General features: G+C 38.5%; 1 protein-coding gene across 4 annotated transcripts in view; it reads right to left on the bottom strand.

Moving 5' to 3' along the window:
* EIF4G3 (eukaryotic translation initiation factor 4 gamma 3) overlaps positions 1-20,352 on the bottom strand; it is a 369,700-nt gene that overhangs the window by 267,954 nt on the left and 81,394 nt on the right. For all 4 annotated transcript variants that reach the window (XM_045298763.1, XM_045298765.1, XM_004705376.3 and 1 more), the window contains exon 2: positions 1,907-1,982. The gene's annotated coding sequence lies outside the window, so the exon portion shown is untranslated. The remainder of the gene's footprint in view (positions 1-1,906; positions 1,983-20,352) is intronic.

Below are 20,352 nucleotides of genomic sequence, written 5' to 3'. Positions count from 1 at the left end.
AACGATGTACAAATGCGCTTTACACAATTGATGTGTGTATGGATTGGGATAACAGTTGTATGAGCCCCTAATAAAATGTTAAAAAAGAAAAAAAAAAGTTATGCAGGACAAAATATACAATGCTCTTATCCCTGGTACTCTAAAAAAAGAAACAAAACAAACCCCTATGCTCAAAAAGGAAAAGAGTGCCAGAAAATAATAATAGTAATAATTTTTCTATAGGAATTATAAGTTCCCAATTACTAGGATAATCGATAGTTTATCATCCAAAGTGGGTAAATTTTAATAGTGTGCAGAAAATAATTAGCAGATGTTTAAATGTTCTATGAAAGCTGACACTTATTTCAGGCAAACCAGAATTCATCCACTGCCATCGTTCTCCCAAACCCACCTATCTGTTCTCTCTTCTTTTGCTCACAGATTGTGACTACTGGCCATTCCCCCTAACTATGTCTCTCGAAATCTTCTTTTCCCCTCAGAGCAACAAATTCTCAAAGGTTCTTAACCTGGGTCTATGGGTGGCTTAGGGGGCATTGGTGAGGCTGAATTTATATGCAAAAACCTAGTTTGCACTCTTGTTGAGGAGAAAGCATGCAACTCTTTTCGATTCTAAAAGTGACACATGACCTAAAGAATAAGAACCACTGCTTCATCAGATCACTTTAGATCACAAGTATTTATTTGCTCACCTCCCTCACTAGATTATTTCTTTATATTCCTTGGGATTCAATGGTATATTGAACTATTATATTTAAAAAGATATTTTTGAACCCCAACCCCGTAAATCAATACCCTTAGACTTACTGCAAGGTCACTAAAATTTGCTTATTGGTATCACCCTTATCTTCAAACTTTTCAATTTTTCTTCCCTTATGAAATGCATTAATCATTCCATATAAAAAAGAATTCAATATCAATTTCATATTATAATCAGTGTTCTCTTTTTCTAGGTTTTCTACATTTTCTGTATGAGCATGCAATGGGGTGAGAAAGGGAGAGACTAAAAAACTAAGTAAGTAAAATATAAACAAAAATAAAACTCAGCTCCAGGTGGGTCTGAGCCAAGCACAGACGTATCACCCAGAGACTAAGCAGTAGCTATATAAGGAGCCCTGGTGATGGCTTTAATACAGCCAGTAGCTAAATTAAGGAGCTGATAACTGAAATGCCTGTGATTCAAACCTATCAGCTGCCCTTCAGAAGAAAGAGGAGGCTGGCTTTCTGCTCCTGTAAAGATTTACAGCCTCAGTAACCACAGGGTGGGTAGTTCTAGCTCATCTACAGCGTTGCTGAGACAGAACCATCTCAGTGGCAGTGAAGAGGATGCCTGTCTTGTCAGATGAGCCAGCTGAGGTCCAGAGGGAGCCTGTGGAGTTCCCACCTGTGAAGTGAGGCGTACTAACCCTAACATGCACAATTGATCATCTGGATGGCCCTTGGGAAAAGTACTGTGTACCCAAAGGGAGCTGACATCTCCCTGAGAGCAACTGGAAAATTAACATTGTTTAAATGTCTATTGAATGAGACGGATACATTTAAAAGTAAAAGAGGAAAAAGTTACAATGTAGGGTAAAAAGAAGGAAAGGTAGGTTGAAATCCAAAAAAAAATAAATAAAATTCAAAGTTTTAAAGACCAGGCAGGAGGGTAATCTTTATGTAAACAACAGAATGATGACTGTGCAGGCCAATCTATCTCAAATTACAGTCTCTTAATCCCATTTCTTAGATTAAGATGATGGGATTTGGGGGTGTCTATTCTTAATATAATTTTATGCATTCCTTTCACAATGTTATTGACCCTTTCATGAAAAATCTAGCATGTGTCCGTCAAGCACTGCTCATAAGCGCCCATGTGTGACAACAATTATATAACATCACAAACTATAAACAAGCATGTGCCACTCACCGTGCTGTACACTGCAGAGACAGTTGGAGTAAAGATTCGATCCTCCAGAGGCTGCTGCACAGGTCCTCTAGGAATTCTGGAAGAGCGAGTTAAGGATAAAGAACTCAAAAATGGATTGCTTTAAAAATAATCGAAAATCACCACCATTAAACTGTCACTGTCCCAGGCATTTTCATCCCACCAGTGGAATTATACACTTAGATCTCTACGGACTCTGGAAACTATTTCGAATTTCTTAATATGATCAAATCACTCTGTTCAAAGCCAATTCCCTGTGATAAGCATTCCATGGAAATGCAAAACAAATAAAATTATACAAGTCTCCAAACTGTGGGCCCAGGATGAGACCCCGCCACCTTTAAATTCTAGAGAAAAAGAAGAACAACGTATGTATAAATAGGATATTCATCAGAAAGATAAGTCCAATTCATCAACGTGAAATTGCTGACAAAGGCCCCCTCTGTTCTGCTAACTACACAGAAATAGAAAGACAATTGTTGCCTTGTTTTCTATTTTAGCTGTTCCTACCCCCCATTATCCATCTACCAATTGTCCCATTTTCAAAAGAGACTCTCGAGCATTATTTAGTTTAAAATATTTCCTCAAATTGGCATGCCATTCTGTTAAAAGGCAATCATTTTATTCAGCTTCGGAACTGAACATTGTAAGCGCTCCTGCCTGGTAAGGTGATATTATGTAATAGAAAATGCTTAATTGAGCGCTCTAGGTTTCTTTAAAAATGACCAAAGATTGTCTTCAAAAGATTAATAGCAATCATCTCTGGAAGGTAGAATTATTTAACGGTATTATATAAGTTTTCTTCAATGGGAATAAATCACTTACATAATTTAAATCTACAAACAGAGTAAACCCAAAATGGCACATTTTGACCTCTTAACAAGTTATCTAATACCTAAGCATCTAATGCATCCAATAGCATGACCCTCCTCCCCTTCTCTAATTAAAGCACACAGCTTGGAAGACAGTTTTAACAGCCATAAATAATAATTATAAGAATGACCACAGATTGCAGAAGTCTGAAGGAATCACTACAATTATTTATTTCCACGTAGCAAGAGTTTACTCAGGTGGGAAAAGAGCAACAACAACAACTTTTATCTCTTAATTACTTACACCTATTTTAATTTAATGCATTTAAATTAAATTACATTATATTAAAAATTAATAAAACAGTACTGGTCTCTAGACTTAAATGAGCAGCCTGAGACAATGGTTACATGTGCTGCCTCTACCTCCTGCACACAAAGAACTGATTTTAAATGCCGCATTGAGAAATGACAAGGCTAAAGTGGCTAATGAAAGGAACTGCTTCATCCCAGCAACTACATATATGTTCACAATGTAGAAAACATGAGCCCCTTATATTTCAAGACAAAAACCTTTCATATAACTTATCAATTCATTTCAGAACAGAATGGATGGAATAAAACGTCCTTTGAATTATATTTCGGCAATGTAGTCACATGACAGGTGAAAACTACAAGGTCATTCTTTCCTGGGCAGTGCTTTTTCCAGCTAGAGCTGATCCCATGGGAGCCTAGATTCTCAGATGAATTATCAGTACTATGCTCCCTAAGCAGCGCCACTCCATCACACACCCTGATAAAGGGGTTAAAACTCCTGATTTTCATCCAAGTTAATTTTTAGCTAACAAGATTAGCATAATTATGAAGTTTCTACAGACACAATCATGTATTGGGGACTTTTAAAAGTTCATGGAAAATTTTTATTATCTTTTAATTCCATTTTACATAAACTTTTTGAAGTCCGCTCATATTTGGGCAATACGCCTAGTAACATTCTTTCTTACTGGTCACAGATAGAGAATGTTGATTTTAATTTCATTTCACTCTCAGTAAATTACCAACAAGGGACCCTCATGGTACCACAGAGCATTTGACTGCTAACCAAAAGCTTGGTGGTTTGAACCTGCTAGTGAGCTCAGCAGACAGACATGGAGATCTAGATTGGCTCCCCTAAAGATCCGAGCACAGACTAGCCCATGGGGTCGAGTTCCATTCAAAGAGCACTCAATAGCAGCTAATAACAACTGTGTCTTAACAGATTTAATGGCTTTGGGGAAAAATTATTTAAAAGAAAAGCACAGTCTTATCAAAAGAAAACTGAATTTGCAAGTCAGGATAGGTAAATGTAAAGGCTGGCTATAAATCTAAGCAAACGTGTAGTAAATGAACCATTGAAGAGGAGTCAATTCTTGTTATTCCATACAAATGCACCATATGCTAAAATTCATTTGTAATGCACATTCAATACGAGAGGCATTTTTTTGACATTCATTGACACGAACAACAACAACAAAATAACCAATCTGCATGTCATTCAAATAAACAATTTCTATGGATTGTGATATGAGTTGTAAATCAATAAAACGATTTTTAAATAAAATAAACAATCTCTATGCTTCAAACAGTAAGACAGACCAGGCTACCTAAAAAAAAAAAAAAAAAAAGAGAAAAGCCCATGAAAACCCTATAGATCCCGAAGGTCTGCACAACCAGTCCTGAAATGGAAGAGAACCAAAAGGTGCTTTGTTCCTTTGTGCGCAGGGTAACCTGCCATCTTCACAACAGCATATATTAAAAAAGCAAACAATCCCACATAATAGAATATTTGCAACTCACCTAGCTGATGAGATACTTGTACCTAGAATAAAGAATTCTCACAACTTAACAAATAAACAAATAATCTAAATCAAAAAAGTTAGACAAGTGGTTCATAAGTTCACAAAACAATGCTCAGCATCATTAGTCATCAGGGAAATGCAGACGGAAACAACAGCCATTCACTTCACACCTACTAGGATGGCCCCAAGAAAAATAAGGCCGAGAAGAAATTAGAACCTCATACACTGCTGGTGGGAAACTAAAATGGTGGAGCAACTCTAGAAAAAGTCAGACAAGTTCTTCAGTGAAACATCAATTTACCATTAATAAAACCTCAGTGCCAGTGAGTCCATTTCAACTCACAGAGACCCTCAAGGACACAGAGGAGTTGCCCTATAGTGTATCCCAGGCACAACTCTTTATAGCAGACTGCCTCATCTTTCTCCCACAAAGCAGCTGGTGGCTTTGAATCACTGACCCAGTGATTACAGCCCAATGCCTGGCCCACAGCACCAGCAGGCTTCCTTAGAGTTACTATACAATGCAATAATCCTACTATTACATAGGTATATACCCCAAGATTAAGAGTCCTTGTGGTGCAAAGATTAATCCCTTGGCTGCTAACCGAAAGGTGGCTTAAACCCATCCAGAGGCTCCACGGGAGAAGGAATTGGCAAACTGCTCCTGTGAAAATTACAGCCTTACCTACCTCCTCCTCCCCGCCCCTCCCCACCCCCCACCCCCGCCTCCAGGAAGTACTCCTCCTTCAGTTGGGATCACTGTGAGTCTGGCACCAAACATACTCAACAAAAATAAAAACATGTTTACATAAAAACTTCTACATGAATGTTTACAACAGCAATAGACAAAATGGTCAGAAGGTAAAAACAACCCAGATATCCATCAATGAATGAATGGGTAAACCGGAGGCGGTATATGGACAGTTTTACTTGGCAATAAAAATAAAAGAAATTTTGACATATGGTTAAAATGGATAAATCTGGAAACCACCTAATTCAAAGAAACAATTCACAACAGATCACAAATCACATATTTTAAGTTTTATGAAAAATCTGTAATAGACAAGTGGCTGTTTAAGTCATTGTGGGAGATGGAGAATAAGGAAGTAATAATAAAAAGCTATCAGGTAGAGTACAATCAGTCCACTTTATTTGATCTTTCTAACTCTCATTAACTCCCACAAAAGAATTAGCTGGGACTATGCAAATGCAGTGACCTATATGGCCTACAGAGGTGATTAGTCAGATCCTGGTCCTGGTGAGAGGGCCAGGCCTTGAAACTGACAAAGGGGTTTCCTTACATAAGGGCGAATTCCAGAAATGTTGAATGAAGGGGACCACATGATCATCAAGAAAAGTATAGAGCAGAGTGAGCCCTTTAGAGATCCAGGACCAGAGGTCCATGCATTGAGAACTCCTTAGACCAAGAAGTAAGAGCGTTAACATGAAGATGGTGCGAGATGGTGCAGCAGTGAGAAACACTGGCAGCAGTACAGCAGCGGGAGCCAGGAGACCAGCTGAAGATAGCAATGAGCTTGCTGAACTACAGAACAGAGCACTTCATGCAGAAGGCTTGCTGGTAAAGCGGCATTGTCTTCAGGCTCTTGCCAGTGGTGCCAAAAAACTGTAAACACTATGCTTGTGTGCAGAGCAAGAGGCGTTAAGTGTGCCTCATGCAGAGGTTATAAGGTTCCTCCCCAGGGCTGGTATGCCTGCAGGCCAGGGCACATCGCAGCAGTTGACAGCAGCTTAGAAGGGCCCAGCATCAGAGGCTTAGGACTTCCACGCAGGGAACTCTCTCCAGCAGCATAGAGCCCAACAAGACCCAGTGGCAGAGCAAAAGTCACAGGTAGCAATGTCGTAGCCAACGGCTACAATACCACGAACAAAGCATCTGATCTGAACCTACCCAGCAACTTGAAAATGGACATGAGTCATTTGGGGAAGAATAGGTATTTCACGTCTTTAGGAGTCTGTTATTGTTTAATGTTTGCCTTCTATTAATAGCAATAATGGCTTTCAGTTTGCCAGCACTGTATAAGCGTCTCGTGAGCCCGGCTCAATCACTGAATGCAGTACAGTACTCTAGATAGAACGGATGGTGTGCATTCTCAGCAGTCCTATGGCTGCCTGAAGTTTGAGACTGCCCGTCTGCAATGCAGATAACTCAAAAGTGCACTGCCATCGAGTTAATTCTGACTCACAGCAAATGTACAGGTCAGGGTAGAAATGCCCCCTGGCAGTTTTTAGATTGTAAATCCTTAAGAGAGCAGAGAGTCTCATCTTTCTCTTGGCACTGTGGATGGACAATATGGATTTGTGACTGAGATATTGAAAGTGCTTTAAATCTGTGTGGCTGCACATATTTGTGGATATGAGTAGCTATTGAATTGTAATGAGTGAATTTTATGACGTTAATTTTCTAAAAAAAAAAAAACCTTACTTTTGTCAATCAAGTCTTTTTAGGCTGAGGAAAGAAAGCTTTGTAAAGGTAATGTTTATGAGCTGTACTACTAGAGACTGTACATCAATAAATCCCAGATGGAACCTGTATTAGTCTAGGTACTTTGGAGAAACAAATCCACAGCAACTCACGTATAAGAGAGAGTTTTATGCAAAGAAAATGTGCATCACGAAAACATCCCAACCCAATGCTGCCCAAGCCCACAAGTCCAACATTAACCCATACCCAACACCAGTCCACAAAGTCCTTCACCTCACAAAACAAGAGGCAATAATGCCGACTGCAGGAGGAAAGCTGAGTCAGTGAACGTGTAAGCATCTCAGCACTGGCAGGGGTCTCCACATGGCTGCTCCAGCACCCAGGGCTGCATCGGGATAGATCCATGCGGCTTCTCCTTGGGGATGTCTTGTAGGAAATCCATCTTGCAAGCTGAAGCAGGGAACTGCTAAGGCAGCTGCACCCGATGCAACCATCACAAAACAAGAGACCCGAGAACTAGAAAGGCGAGGCTTCACCACCCATTTATCCCCCCGCCTTTCAACCAGCACCACATGTGATTATCGGCCAGGCTGGCACAATTAACTAACTCAGAACCTTTAACTGATAACAGCAAAGCACCCTCAACTCATTTCTTCTTACCTAGATGACAACAAAGAAAGAAGCCATCTCAGACGCAAAAGACTACACTAATCAGATCCAAACTCCAAAACCAAAACTCAGTGCCATCAAGTCAATGCCAACTCAGAGAGCTCCTCTGTGGGTTCCCAAGATTGTAACTGTTTACGGGAGTAGACGACCAGTCTTTGTCCTGCAGAGCTCCGGTGATCTCAAATTGCTGCCAACTCAGATCATTGCCCAACATGTAACCACTACAGGACTAGGGCTGCCTGAGAAATTAGTACATGTTATTCTGGAAGATGGGGAAGGCGAGGATCAGAGTTTGGACATATCAAATTTAGAGAGCAGGCATATAATATGCTGCACAAAGCAGAACACTGAATGACTCTACTAAACACAACACATGTATCTCAGAGGTAAACACTTCAGTAACTTCGTGTGGACAGAAATAGCTACTCCTATTTTAGCTTTTAATGTTTCTAACTGAATGTGTTTAAAAGAAAGGAATAAAAGATAAGGGTTCTAAGAAAAAGAGTTTTTATTCACTGCTCTGTTAATCTTGTACCACCCGCAGCTCAACTCACTGCCATCAAGTCTGGTCCAGCTCATAAGGACCCTGTAGGGCAGAGTAGACAGAACCCCACTGTGCGTGACTGAGACGATGAAAATCTTCATACGAGCAGAAAGTCTCATCTTTCTCCCATGGAGGAGCTGGGGAGTTCGAACTGCTCATCTTGCAGTCAGCAGCCCAATGTATACCCATTATGCTACCAGGTATCTTTGCAACTACTAGTAGACAGAAAACTAAAACCAGCTACTTTTTAATCTTTGTTTCTATTTACTTTATGTTCAGTTAATTCAAGTTCAAATCCCTTTATGCCCTTTGTGAGTTCAGATCTTTCTAGCGTTTGAAAGCTAATAGTGGTTATTCTGTACTTTACCTAACACCCTCCAAGTGAGGGCTGAGGGAGCATCACTTAAACAAATTCATGTTTCCAGAATTTGTGCCAAATTTACTAGAGTAACCCCCCACCCCCGCGCTCTTTAGATTGCAGAATTGCAAGACTCTACCTTCTTTGCTATTAGACTTTGCTTTTAGACTCTAAAAGTCTCTGGAAATCAGCATTTAAATGTGAATATCAGGGACCCCTTAACATTAGGTTTTCAACAAGTCTGAACACATTAGTCTCAATGAGCTAAGCCAGATAAGCCCTTGTACTCCTAGTTTCCACTAACTCAGAATACAATTTAATACATATTGCAAAATCCAAATCAATCTTGCAAAGCCAGCATCTAACATGCTATCCAGAAATATACCCTTGCCTAGAATGTTAAAAAAAAAATCACAAAGCCAAAATTGCTAAAGAGAATGGCTACTGATTAAAGGCTGTTAATAGTTTTCAATAAGACAAAAATATACACTAATGCAAATAAAAATTATATACACACAAATCTAAATCTAGAATCAAATGTTCTCAACTTTTTAGCTCTAAGATAGACAAATATCATGTAAGTGTTTACTACCACATACAGAAAATTTTCAAAGATGAAACACAAAGGAATAACAAAGCATCTTGTCCCCTAAAACTTTCCTTCCACTTAAAGAAATTTGTTAACTATGAGGGAAATTAAAATTGCAATCAAGTCTTATTTCTGAACCTCTCAAATGGTCTTTATAGTAAGCAAATAGCAAAACAATTTTACATACTAGCTACTTCTCTGAACATATGTACAGATAATAACAGCTGGGCACATCCTTGAAGAAGAATGGAATGAGCCAGTCATTCACACATGGCAAAAGTCAACAAAAACATAGAAAATTAAGCAGAAATGCATAGAACCCAGCAATAAAAAATGACTCAATGTTAAACATTTTTATCATATTATATATATTATATATAATAAAATTAAGTGAAATTAATATTCAATCTTTTCTCTTTTTTATGCTTTTGGAAAAGTTGTACATTAAAGTCATTTCATATGAGGATAAAGATAAAAGAACTTCAAAAATTCAAAAGGTATTCAGATGAAAGTATGTTACCCTATGGGTTAAAAGAATCAAACCAGTACAAGGAGGCTTCAAAAATTTTTGTGGGAAAATTCCATCATCTTTTAAATCCATTTTTTCCAGAAAGTTTTAAAGACCTCTTGTATTTCTCTAAGGGGTTGTGAAGACTTACCAGCACCCTCTCTTGGTAAAATTTGAGGAAGCCAAAACATTGGAGAGTGTAGATGTTGAATGTGACACTATTTCAAACATCTAACATTTTACCAAAATGAGATGTGCACATAAAAACCTAATAATCATGTTTTACTGTGAAGGAATAGAAAAATGACATTTGTATCTTTGAAAAAGAAAAATGGATATAAAAAGAAACTAAGCCATAAAATTAACACTTGAAAATCAAGATTATTATGGCAATATTAAAATTATAACAAACAGATCAATGAAATAGAATAGATGGTCTAGAGACAGATCCAAACAAATAGGGTCAATTGATTTTTGACAAAAATAGAAAGGAAATTCATTGGTAACACAACAGTGATTTCAACAAATGGTGCTCTAAGGATTGGGCACCAAAATGTAAAACAATGAGCCAGTGAACCTATCCAACTAAACCTCAACACTTATACAAAAGTTAGTTCAAAGTGGATCATGTATCTACCATAAAATGTGAAACAATAAAACTTTTAGATACTTCTAACTTTGAATTAGGTACAAAACTCTTAGTTATAGCATCAAAAGCATGAACCATAAAAGAAAGAGATTAACCAACTGCATTTCACAAAAATTGAAATATACTCTGTAAAAGTCAACAGTTACAAAAAACTAAAAGACAAGATAAAGACCAGGAGAAAAAAATATGCAAAATCCTCTATTTCACAAAAGACTTATATCCAGAATAAATAAAGGACTACTCTCAAAAATAAGGAGGCAGGGGTACCATAATTTTCTCTAATGGACTAAAGTTTTAAACAAATGACACTTCATTAAAGATACACAGATGGCAAACAAGACCATGAAAGGATCTTTAGTATTATTAGTCATTGGAGAATGCAAATTAAAACCATGATGAGATATCACTACACATTTAAATTATCACTAATTAAAATAGCTTAAATATACACACACATATACATATAATACTCAATACTGAACATACACAATCAAGGGGAGGTCAGCCAAAATTAACAAAGCAAAGGAAGACACTGAGAAGTACACAAGAATTAAAAAGCAGCAAAAGTGGGCACTACTACATACGAAACCTTGCAACAGCAGTAACAACAGTAGTCTACGAGTAGGTGTTCCAAGGACACGCAGGCACAATGAATGTGTGGACAAGAAGCTATCACTGAAATTAAAGGGTGGCAGCATGCTCAAGGGACACATAAGGCATTTGATCCCTTTATGAATCTTGTGATAGATGAATGTGTGGAGATGGCCATGAGTGGACGACAGAACAATATGGGAGTGGTGGCAATATTAGAGAATAGCATCGTCAATGAGAAGTCTTGGAATAAGTCATGGTTATGTTCAGCAGAGCTATCAATTGCTTCCACACATGCCGTCTCCAAAGGGCCTCTTTGACTAAATTGTAAAAATAAGGCTGTGGACACTTTTCACATTAATTTTTTTGTTGTTAAACTTTTGTAGTAGTCAAAAATAATTATCTGGGTAAATACACACAGAAAGAGAAGCTGAATAGGAGTGAGAAGGTGAAATGACCTCAAACCACAAACACACACTATATAGGTTTGAAAGCTATAAGTAGTTCCATGAATATAGCAGAATACAAGGGACAAAGTTCTGAAAACTTCTTAGTATTAACCAAATATCTTGGGAAATGAGTCAATCACTGGGTGGAGGGGCTCAGGACTACATTGGAGGAAATATTAAGGTCTAATGGCAAAGGGAAGGAGCTTTTGGTAGCATAGTGGGCTAAGTAGGGCGGTTTGAAACGTCCAGCCACTCTGAAGAAACATGAGGCAGCCTGGTCCCATTAAGACTAATGGGAGCCTGGGACACCCTATGGAGCAATTCTACACTGTTGGGATGAACTCAATGGTAGTTGGGTTTTGTATCTGTTTAAAGCCCAAAGATATGTTGTAAAAGCTTAAAAGCAACATATAAGGTGCAACTATTGATCTCTTCCTGTATGGAACAGAGGAGTGAAGAAAATCACAGATGCAGAAATGATTAGTCCAAAGGTTAAATGGCCCTCCAAGACTTAGAAACTAGAGGATTGGAAGAAGCAGAAAAATTAGATAATGTTTTTTGTTTTGTTTTGCTTTCCTTTGTCTTGTTTCTGTGATTACTGTCTCTGCGTGTCTATATAGATAAGGTAGGCAGGATAAACAATACAGAGAAGAAAACAACAGGACTACAGTTCTTGGCGGGGCACAGGAGAGGGGGTGGCAGGGGAAAGGAAGAGGGTATTAAACACAGGGACAAGGGAACAAGTGATCTAAAACGATGGCAAGGAGGGCGTAGGATAGCTGGTAGAGCTTGATCAAAGGCAATGAAACAGAGAGGAATTACTGAAACCCGAATGAAGGCCAAACATGATAGTGGGACATGAGAAATGTAAAAGAAAATATAGGAAAGAACGAAGAGGCAAAGGGGCATTTATAGAGGTCTAAATACAGGCATGTACATATGTAAATATATTTATATATAATGATAGGGAAATAGATCTATGTGCATATATTTATATGTTACGTATTAAGGTAGCAGACGGACATTGGGTCTCTACTCAAGTACTACCTCAACAAAAGAACACTTTGTTCTAATATCCTGGCATTCTGTGATGCTCACCTTTCCAACATAATCGCTGAAAACAAAATGGGTGCATTTTGTTTAAGCAAATGTGGTGAAGAAAGCTGATAGTGCCAGGCTATCTGGGGCCTTAAGGGCTTTTAGATAAACAAGGGGCCATCTAGCTGAGAAGCAACACAGCCCACATGGTAAAAGCACACCAGCCTGTGTGATCATGAGGGGTGAACTGGTTCAGGTATCAGGCATCAAACACCCTGAACAAGAAGTCATAATCAATGTGAATGATACATAGACAATTTGACATCCTCTCACAGAAGGGTCCCAAGGAAGAGACGAACCAGTCAGGGTGCAGTATAGCACCGATGAAGCATACAACTTTCCTCTAGTTCTTTAACGCTTTCCTCTGCCACAGCCAGACAACCCCCCCCTCCCCCACTCCCACTCTCATGACCCTCAATTCTACTTTACAAATTTGACTGGACCAGAGCATGTACATTGGTACAGATAAGAGCTGACAACACAGGGAATCCAGGACAGATAAACTCCTTAGGACCAATAATAAGTAGCCATACCAGGAGGGTAAGGAGAAGGTGGGAGAGAAAGTGGGAACCGATTGCAACGATTTATATATAACCTCCTCCCAGGGGGAAGGACAACAGAAAAGTGGGAGAAGGGAGACATCGGTCAGTGTAAGACATGAAAACATAACAATTTATAAATTATAAAGGACTCATGAGGGAGGGAAGATGGGGGAGGGAAGGGAAAAAATGAGAAGCTGATACCAAGGGCTCAAGGAGAAAGAAAATGTTTTGAAAATGATGCTGACAACGTATGTACAAATGTGCTTGACACAATAGATGGATGGATTATGATAAGAGTTGTATGAGCCCCCAATAAAATGATAAAAAAACAACTAGGTAATGCTCGACTACTACTACTGACCATTCTGAAAGGTATCATAATGGAAGGTACAAGATAGAAAGGAAAATGTAAAAGAACCCCAAATAACCAATCAAATGATAATGATGTCTCTGAAGTGGACCAGCGACATATATGAACCACAGATAAATGGATTTTGAGCGGAAACAATCATAGCCCTCATAAGAACAATTAATTCCTGTGATGTGGCTCCACTTGATGGCTGCCCTCATGAAGAGCTCACTGAGGATATAAGTGCAATAGCAAAGTGTGGCGAATAAATTAGATGGTGCCCAGTGTGTTAGTCTGGGTAAACTAGAGAAAAAAATCCATTTCCACTCATGTGTATAAAAGCTTTATATACAAGAGCAAATGAATATTGAGAAAACATCCCAACCCAGTCCAGATCAAGTCCATAAGTCTGATATTACCAATCTATAAAGACCTCTTCAGATTCACGAAACACATGCAAAGATCCCGAATGCAGTAAGATCACAGGCCAGTGGGTACCACGTTTTGTGGATCCAGTGGTGGTAGAAGCATCTCAGTACTGGCTGGCTTCTCCAGTTCCCAGGGCACGGGGTCTAACACGGTAGTGCCTCTCTCGGGGAGCGAGCAGAGAGAGAGTCTCCTGCTTCCAAGGAGGAAAAAACTCAGGAGTTCCAGAATCCTCAGGAGGTCATGCCCACAGAGGCCTCATTGGCTATGACCTGACTGACAGACTACACTCTACCCCTTCACTCTCAATCCTCTCAGGTCCAAAATTTACACCAAATTATGTAACTACCACACCCAGCTATCATAAAGAATAGTATCTGGGATCTTAAAGGCTTATATTAAAGCAAGCAGCCATGTAAGTGAAGTGCCAACTAATTCCACACAGAAGCACACCAACCTGAGTGATGCAAGGATTGAAAATAATAAAATCCAAGACAGGATTGATGGTATAAAAACCAAAAATCCATTTGCAGGGCCCCCTCCACCCCATGAATTAAGCCTCTAGTCAATCCCCTCTGGCCACGAGCCAGGACCATGACCTATCTTGCAGTCAGAGTGCATTGGAAAGTGGGCTAATACAGAAGTCGTCAGGTTAAAATTTAAACACATCACTTGTTCTCTTTTGGTCCATTTTAAATTTGTTCTATTTTCTGCTTTCTTTTCAACTGAGGCTTTTGTTTTATTTTTGGTATTGTTTTATTTTGTTTGTTTTTCTTTGTAGGAAATCCAGAATTAGTGGGTCCTCTGAAACTAGCTCTCAGACAACCTTCAAGCCTAGAACCAAATCCACCCCCCTTGGCTCAACGTGCAGACACACAATAGATAGGTCTATAAATTTAACAATAATTCTGGAAAGAAATGTACTCTTAGAACTAACCCCCCACCCACGATGAGTAGGGCAGCACTTTCCCAGGGGTAAGCCTCAGAAGGAAGGGAAGGAGGGCAGATGGGAACCGTGAACACAGGATAAGTGGAAGAACTCTGTTACTTTGCAGGGATTACAATCAATGACACAAATCAAAATAGATACAAATTGTTGAACATAAAACCAATTTGCTCTGTAAACCTTCACCCAAATCACAATAAAGAGCTGAAAGAGAGAAAAAACCTGACAATAGCAAAGCCTTCTGACCTGAAAAGTATGAACCTCATACACTGTTAGCAGAATACAAAATGGCACAGCCAATTAAAAGTTTTGTAGTTTCCTATGAAGTTAAGTATATACTTAACATCTGATCCAGTAATTCTGCTCCAAGGTATGTGCTTAAGAGAAATAAAAACATGCATTCACATAAAAGCCTATACATAAATGTTAACAGCTGTTTTATTCTTTATGCCTAGACAACCAACACACTGTGAGCTGGTGAGTGGAGACACCAAGTATAGTCCACATCCATATCAAATACTTAAAATCAAATACTAAGCATTTTTTAAATTGTGTACTAATAAAGGTAATGACACGAATGAATCACAAATGCTTATTATATTCGTGAGTGATGAGTGACGCTAGACTCAAAGACTGAGTCTGTTTACACACCATTCTGGAAAAGACAGGGATTGAAAGACGGTTTGGCTACAAAGGGGCAGAATAGAAAAAATACATTAACATGAAGCAACCATTCAATTTCTTCATTGTGGTTAAATTACGAATTCAATGCAATTTTCAAACTCACAGAACTCTACCTAAAATGAACAAACACTTTCTCCAAAGATTAAACAAAAAATTCTTCTAAGATGACAAAGAAAGCAATTAGAAATCTGTATGTAACTTAAAGTTTATAAAACCTTAAAAAGCAAAGAGATGCAGTACTACAAGCACAAAGAAACAAAACAGATGACTTTTAAACAGTAGGAAAATCTTTCTTTCCTATTGCTCTTCCTGTTCCAGTCCTGTGGTATGCTGATCACTGCAGCAGCAACAATACAAGTAGACCAAAGTTTACTTCCTCAAGGGGGAGCGTAATCTCTAGCTCTGCAATAAACAGCACAAGCTTTGCTGGTGAAATGCTCAGTGTCTCTCTTGATATGTCTGAGAGCTGTCTGAAGGAATGCAGCCTCACTCTAATGTTGACTCAAAGTTCATAAATGCAAGCAAGAGTGACCAGCAAAGAAAGACAGCAGGTGACTGGTACTAATCACCAGGGAGCAAAATGGTACAATTGATGTAGATAATTAACTCCTAAGATGTAAGGGAGAAGCAAACCAAGAGTTTCATGCAGAACTGAGAGTTTTCAACAGCATCATGTATATGGAAACAATCAATCCAATAGATTACTGGGTCACGTAAGCTTCTGTCTACACAACCCTAAGACGATCTGAGCTACCACTACACCAAGAGCTCAAAAGGATCACATTGGCAGGTCCTAGAGAGGATAGGAGGAAAACATGGAAGAGAATTCAAAACCATGAAAAAGAACACAAGCATATCAGCCAGAGACTGGTAGAGACTCCAAGATTTTAGCCATATACTTCCAAATCAGAATAATCTACTAATTTCAGTACCATCAATTCTAAAAGGAAAGTTGCTTTTATAGGTTATATATAATAGTTACTTAAATTTGAATTAAAAAGTAATTTGGCAAAAGAAAAAAAAATCATTTGGCAGCTTAACCCGACTTATTCCTTCTCCCAATTAAGGAAAACTCCTATAGAAGCAAGGAAGAAGTAAATTTTCACATCCAAGAGACCTTCAGTAAAATTATGGGTTACTGTCTCTTCAAAAACCTTAGAGGCCAAAGGGCAGTGAAATGACATATTTAAAATGTTTAAAGAAAAGAGTAAGTCAAGAATTCTAAATTCAACATAACTGCCTTTCAAAAATGAAGGCAAAAGTAAAGCAATCTCAGAGAAGCAAAAGCAGAGGAGTCCTGATAACTTGACCTGCCTCTAAGCAATGCTGCCAGAACTAAAAGGCCACGTTAAAAGCGTGTGTTGGAAAGAAAGCTCTCTAATAAAGGTAATGTCATGAACACACACAGGGGTCAGTGTGATGGTATTTTTGGTATTAAATTTAGTAGTCTTCTCCTACACGATTCCAAAATACAAATACATACAATTATGACGTTATACTACTGGGTACATAATGTATAACGATGTCATTTATGACAACTACATAGAGGTGAAGGAAGGGAATGGTATAGGAATAGCATTTTTAGTATACTACTAAATAGCATTTATTACTGAAGTTGGTACCAATTTAAGTAGGTTGTTATACATTTAGGTTATACATATTTCTTACTTGCGCATGCGCAATTGCCTAATAGTACTAAGAGTGTCCCTAGCTCATTCCCTGGAGCTTAGAAGAGCTCAACTGAAAGATGTGGTAGCATCTAACACATATATAGTAAGTTACGGAAACCGACACTTTCTGCAAAGAATGTTCTCTGTTCTTTAGCTGACAGCATTCTGAAAAGTACTGATCTTTACCACTTTAGGTAGTAAACTTTCATACATATATGAAATCACCTCCTGAAAGAATCTCACTCTGTTGCAAAATTACTAGTAATTCTGATTTAGTAGATCTCTCTAAGATGAGCATCTTATCAGATGTGGAGTAATAACAACATCTATCTCAGCTCAAAGCAGTTTACAGCAAAGAGTGACCAGATATTATATCTGAATACTAAGTGTCCTCAGCCAAATAAATTCAGCCAATTGTCCCATGCCAGGTTTGGATTACTGAAAATACTTGCTCCAACACGCCAGCTATCAAGAAAGAAACAAAGGGGAAAAAAATCATTATTGGCAAAACTTATCCACAAAGGTTTCCTCTGCCACTTAAAATTTACTGTCTAGTTTTAATTTTTCTCCTTGAAGAAACATTGTCAAATAAATACCAATGGCAACATAAGACCTGTCATCACCACTCAGATTATCAAATCTCTTTCTTCCTTCTGTAATCAGAAATAATATCAAAGCACGCTGGAAGCATTTTTCACCACTCCAACTACTTGCCAATTCACAGCCAATAAGAGTTGACAAAGCATTGTATCTTACCCGACTTTCAAAGCCTCTCATGGAATAGACTATATTACTTACAAGACAGACCATGGATTTTCAATCAGGAAGTAAAACAGTGGGCTGTTATCTTTAGCATTGAGTTATAATAGCACCAACACAAAGTTTTCCATCACTTGTAATGGTTCCAAGGAGCCCCAGTGGTGCTCTCAGGAAAGTATTGGACAGTTAACTGCAGAGTTGGTGGTTCAAATCCACCACCAGCTGCTCCTAGGGAGAAAGGTAAGTCAAGCTGCTCCATTAAAGATGTGTAGGCTCAGAAACTGTACACAGGGTCACTATGAATCAGAATCAACTTGATGGCAGTAGGTTTGGTTTAGTGAGTATAATACTCAAAATTCAAATAAAATATCTTGACAAAGAAAAAAATCCTTCCAACTACCAAAACCCAAACATAATTTCAGAGGATACAGGCCCACATGAAGTCAGCATTTTATTTGGAGATTTTGAAGTATGGAAGTAAATACAGGCAATGCTTTCCTCTCTCATTACAGACACAACCAACTCACAGAAAGATTTCTATAACAAAACACTATCACGTACGTTTGTGGCACTCTACAAACTGTACGTTCTCCTATAGAATGGGCATAGTCAAGACAACTTTTGTCTACAAATTCCAGAATAATCTAATCACTATATATTCAGTGTCGCATGCTTAAATTTAAGGAGAGTCTTCTTTAAAAGTATCTTTTAACACCTCGGGGAGGAGACGAGCCAGTCAGGGTGCGATGTAGCAACAATGAAAAATACAACTTTCCTCTAGTCCCTAAATGTTTCCTCCCGTTCCCACTATCATGACCCGAATTCTACCTTGCAAGTCTGGCTAGACCGGAGGATGTACACTGGTACAGATAGGAACTGGAAATACAGGGAATCCAGGACGGATGATCCCTACAGGACAAGTGGAGTGAGTGGCGATACTGGGAGGGTAGAGGAAGAGTGGGTTGGAAAGAGGGAACCGATTACAAGGAACTATATGTGACCTCTTCCCTGGGGGACGGCCAAAAGAAAAGTGGGTGAAGGGAGACGTCGGACAGGGCAAGATATGACAAAATAACAATTTCTAAATTATCAAGGGCTTATGAGGGATGGGGGAGGGAGGGGACAAATGAGGACCTAATGCGGGGGGCTTAAGTGGAGAGGAAATGTTTTGAGAATGAGGGCAATGAATGTACAAATGCGCTTTACACAATTGATGTATATATGGAATGTGATAAGAGTTGTATGAGCCCCTAATAAAATGATTTTTAAAAAATATCAACACCAAGTAAATAATATGTCACTTTATAAAATGATTTCAAAATAAATTTGAGTGATAAGATCAGAAAGGTCTTAACTGAAAACTAAAAAGAACCAAAAAAGGTGGAGGAAAGAATTACTGGAAACAATACAAAGCGTACCAATTACCTTCTGCTCTATATTAATGAAAATTAAATCAAACAAACTGATTTGTTATCTGACATGTATTCAGTAACTAGTGAGAAATGCACATAACTCCATCAAGAACATTGAAATACTAATTGCTAAGACAGCTAACTTTTATAAGACTGAACTAGAATACCAAGCCTTAGTATAAAAGATCAGACCTATTTTAATAAAAATTAACTTCTATTTGATTCTAATATAGCATAATAGTTATGGATATATAAAATTCTAAAACACAGTGCTTCAAATCAAATACCACCACCACATTATGAAGATTTAATTCATGAAAGCTGTTCCTATATTCCTCCAATGCTCTGTATCTACTTCAGGATCCAGTAATGTTTGCATGACGGTTCTCGATCTTCCTAAGGCCTCGGTCCTTTCATACAGTTCCTCATGTTGTGGTGCCCCCCCCCCCATAAAATTGTTTCTGTCGCTACTTCATAACTGTAATTTTGCTACTGTTATGAATCAGGCGACCCCTGTGAAAGAGTCGTTTGACCCCCAACGGGGTCGGGACCACAGGTTGAGAACAGCTGTTCTAGACCAATGTATCTCCAAGTTGGGCTAAGAGCTGACCTTCCTCTGGGCTTGGTGATCTGAGTCAATTATGAGTTCTAGTTTCTATCCAGTTACACTAATATAAATAAAGATCTTAGGAAAATGTCTAATTAGGCAGTCCAGATGCTCAAGATCTATTGCTTTACTACTTAACTAATGTGATACATAATTTAATCTTCTATAAAGAGCAGTAAAGTTGCAGATAATTCCTAATGTATGATGTTGTTAGGTAGTTAAGTCAGTTTCAACTAACAGAGACCCTCATGTGAGAGATACCCCACATTTCTTTGACTGTAATCGCTTTGAAGGAAGACCTTGTCCTGTCTTTCTCCAGTGGAGCCACTGGGAAAGGACGACCAGCTAGCATTTTGGTTTTCAGCAGAGCATCAGGGCCCTGGGAATGCATAATAGGCCTCGACAATTCATCATATAATGTAAATGCTGAAACTCTTCTTGCACTAGATTATGTACTTTTAAAATCATAAAGCTAGAATTACAATTTT

The sequence above is a fragment of the Echinops telfairi genome, unplaced genomic scaffold (genome assembly GCF_000313985.2).
Source record: "Echinops telfairi isolate 266 unplaced genomic scaffold, ASM31398v2 ScPeMD7_7457;HRSCAF=8495, whole genome shotgun sequence".
Classification (NCBI taxonomy): Eukaryota; Metazoa; Chordata; class Mammalia; order Afrosoricida; family Tenrecidae; genus Echinops; species Echinops telfairi.
Note: the sequence above shows the minus strand (reverse complement) of the source record. Positions and strands in the feature narration are given on the sequence as shown.